This window comes from Chrysoperla carnea, chromosome 3 (assembly GCF_905475395.1).
Source record: "Chrysoperla carnea chromosome 3, inChrCarn1.1, whole genome shotgun sequence".
NCBI lineage: Eukaryota > Metazoa > Arthropoda > Insecta > Neuroptera > Chrysopidae > Chrysoperla > Chrysoperla carnea.
Genome location: NC_058339.1, coordinates 7,717,030 through 7,720,698, shown reverse-complemented (window position 1 = coordinate 7,720,698; position 3,669 = coordinate 7,717,030). Strand labels below are relative to the sequence as shown.

At 40.8% G+C, this 3,669-nt stretch overlaps 1 non-coding gene across 1 annotated transcript; it reads right to left on the bottom strand.

Annotated features, from left to right (window-relative positions):
* Positions 1–2,366: 2,366 nt before the first annotated feature.
* LOC123297023 lies at positions 2,367–2,560 on the bottom strand. Its single transcript, XR_006535211.1, has one exon. It is a non-coding gene; the product is annotated as a U2 spliceosomal RNA (small nuclear RNA).
* Positions 2,561–3,669: the final 1,109 nt, after the last annotated feature.

The following is a 3,669-nucleotide window of genomic DNA, read 5'->3' as shown; positions in this document are numbered from 1 at the left end:
AGAACTCTTCTTACTTCATATTATTGTAAATCCCTAACGAGATGGTGGCCAAACTATACATTATTTCTCTAGCAAATTTCACTTATAGGTACTTTTCACTCCCTAAAACTTAATTTTCAGCAATTTTCTAAAATGGTTGTGTTCAAAATCTCTATTTCTTGTACTAGATGCTAAATGTGATAAAAAGATGAAATTGTAAGATGGGTTGTTTTGTTTTTGTTGTTTTAAGCATTCTTGCTTTTAAAATAAATTAAAATTAACATAAAATAAAACAATTAAAAGCACAAACATGTTAAGTGTTAATATTACATATACTTACATAGTTTAAGCATAATGTTTTCATTTTCCCTTTATAAAAGAGCTACTTATGTAACTTAAATACATTATCATAACTTTATTACGTACGTACACACTTAATAAAGTATGCATATATCTTATTTGATATCCGAAATAAAACGAAGACAAAAACGAACTGAAAAGTTTTACCCAAAATTTTTCGTATAAAAATTATTATTTCGTATAATTGTTCCTGCAAGATTTAGGCATTCTTCGAAAAAAATGTTCCAATAAATACAATAAAAGACCATTATTGTTCAATTTCAATGAAGAAACTCGCTACAAGTGAATTTTTACAAAATTTGAAAAAACCTCCGACAAATGCGATTTACAGTCAAGCAGCACTCAAAGCTCTATCAAACTGTACAGTGTCATCGCGACTCGTCAAGAAGACTAGAAGCAGTCTAAAAAACCTGGCGAGGCACAGTAAAGTCAATATTACCTGCATCCCCGGACACTCTGGTTGGAACGGTAATGAGAGAGCAGACAAGCTGGCCAAACTGGGAACCACCATGGCTCCCACTCAAGATAAGCTTGCGAAGATGCCATACCAAGAAGGTCTTAACATATTAGGAAATAATCTGAAAACCCAACAATTAAAGGCATGGACCAGCTACGAGGGAGAGCGAATCGCCAAAAGCCTGTTGGGTGAAGGAAACTCGCTCGGTAACAGAGCCGAGGAGATCTTGAAACTAAACAGAGCTGATATTAGACTCATCGTAGAGTTACTCACAGGGCATGATAACCTGAACAAGTTCCAACATCAGATTGGAAAATATCTCCCGCGTGTGACAGATGCGGAGAAAATTCAGAAGAAACATCGATCCACTTTCTCTGTTACTGCCCGGCGCTCATACAACAGCGAAGGAAATGGTTTGGTCCGGCCATAATCGAACCAGAAGAAATTAGGAAACTCAGCGCAAGGCAAATCCTGGGTTTCAGTTCATCAGTTGGTTATAATAGCCACTGAAAAGCGTAGCGGGGATAGAGTACAAGGGTCTATTTGGCTAGGTGCTCTGAACCATTGCTTCGAGGCGCGATGCTCGAGCATGGCCCGCTAACCTCCATACCCATACCCCAAGCTAAGAATTAAAATTTTACTCTTAATTTTCATCAAATTGTATATATCAAGTTCTAATATATATAGAATCAAAGTTGGAAATGGTAATGCAAATATTATTACAAACTTTACTACAGTAAAATTCTCTATAAAATTTTTTAAATATTAAACTATATGGCAAACTACAATGCAGTATGTTTTTGAAATAATATTTTGTGAACTTTTGTTGTTGAGACGAATATAGAGGAATTATCATTGTAGTTATATTAAATATATGATACAAAGGAAAACTTTATGCTAGAAGTCATATAAACAGTGGTGGATTTACACTAGGGGCAGTCGGGGCTAGTGCCCAGGGCGGCAAATTTTCTAGGGCGGCAAAATTTGGAAAGTGAGAAAATATTTTCAATACAATATATAATTAACTAATTCTTTTAAATAAATATTTTATTTTTCAAGAAATATAGTTTATGCATTATGTATCAAATCAAAATTTTGTATATTCCCATGTAGGAAAGTATGGCGGGCCCAGGCTTGGCCCAGGCTTGGTCCAACTATGCAGAACTCTGGGCCAGACTTGTAAGCCAGACTTGGCCCAGACTTGGGTAAAGTCTGGAATGATAATGCTGGCCCAAGACTGGTTACCTCGACTGGCCCACGCCTGGTTGGCAGGGCTGGGCCATAGTTAATTTTTAAGTTTGGCCCATGCCTGGTTCGCAGGGCTGGGCCATAGTTAAGTTTTAGGTCTGGCCCACGCCTGGTTGGCAGGGCTGGGCCATAGTTAATTTTTAAGTTTGTCCCATGCCTGGTTGGCAGGGCTGGGCCATAGTTTAGTCTTAGGTCTGGCCCATGCCTGGCTGGCAGGGCTGGGCCATAGTTAAGTTTTAAGTCTGGCCCATGCCTGGTTGGCAGGGCTAGGCCATAGTTAAGTTTTAAGATTATTTTATGAAGAATTCTATTTTGTGATTCATTTGACAGGGCCAACCCCAGCTGTACCGCAATACTGAGTCAACCCGCGGTAGAAGAGGAGCAAGCTCCTAACAATCTACCGTGTTCCAAATAATAGTTTAATATACTGGTCTCGCAATGCGAGGCGTACCATATATTGAGTTGATAAGAACACATACTGCACGTTGAGTTTAACTCATTGAGCCGAGAAGCGATAACATTGTATGTTTATATACACCTTACTAGAACATCTTACTAGTGAGAGGTTTTGAAAAAAAATATTACTTTGTAAAAAGGATAGTGACTAAAAGACAGAGAAGGAGGAAGTTATTGTAAGTACATGTACCTACTCCATAAACAGTATTACACATGCGCATTGTATACCTTTTGGTTGTATATGCCAATTTTTGTTAGGTATTTAAAATTTTTACAATGTCAAATGTGTCCATTTCAGGAGTTTATGTCATCAATGTAATTAATTAAATAATAATAATAATAATAAAATGACGATTTATTCTGCGATTTCCCTTCAATAATTGAATATTGTCAGCCAAGGCTAGGATGCCTAGTCTTGGCCCAAGACTGGGCTCCCTTGCGTTGGCCGTTCTATGGCAAACCAATGTTGGCCCAGGCTTGGATAATCATTGGATTGGCCAAGGCTAGGATGCCTAGTCTTGGCCCAAGACTGGGCTCCCTTGCGTTGGCCGTTCTATGGCAAACCAATGTTGGCCCAGGCTTGGATAATCATTGGATTGGCCAAGGCTAGGATGCCTAGTCTTGGCCGAAGACTGGGCTCCCTTGCGTTGGCCGTTCTATGGCAAACCAATGTTGGCCCAGGCTTGGATAATCATTGGATTGGCCAAGGCTAGGATACCAAGTCTTGGCCCAAGACTGGGCTCCCTTGCGTTGGCCGTTCTATGGCAAACCAATGTTGGCCCAGGCTTGGATAATCATTGGATTGGCCAAGGCTCGGATGCCAAGTCTTGGCCCAAGCCTGGGCTCCCTTGCGTTGGCCGTTCTATGGCAAACCAATGTTGGCCCAGGCTTGGATAATCATTGGATTGGCCAAGGCTAGGATGCCAAGTCTTGGCCGAAGACCGGGCTCCCTTGCGTTGGCCGTTCTATGGCAAACCAATGTTGGCCCAGGCTTGGATAATCATTGGATTGGCCAAGGCTAGGATGCCAAGTCTTGGCCCAAGACTGGACTCCCTTGCGTTGGCCGTTCTATGGCAAACCAATGTTGGCCCAGGCTTGGATAATCATTGGATTGGCCAAGGCTAGGATGCCAAGTCTTGGCCCAAGACTGGACTCCCTTGCGTTGGCCG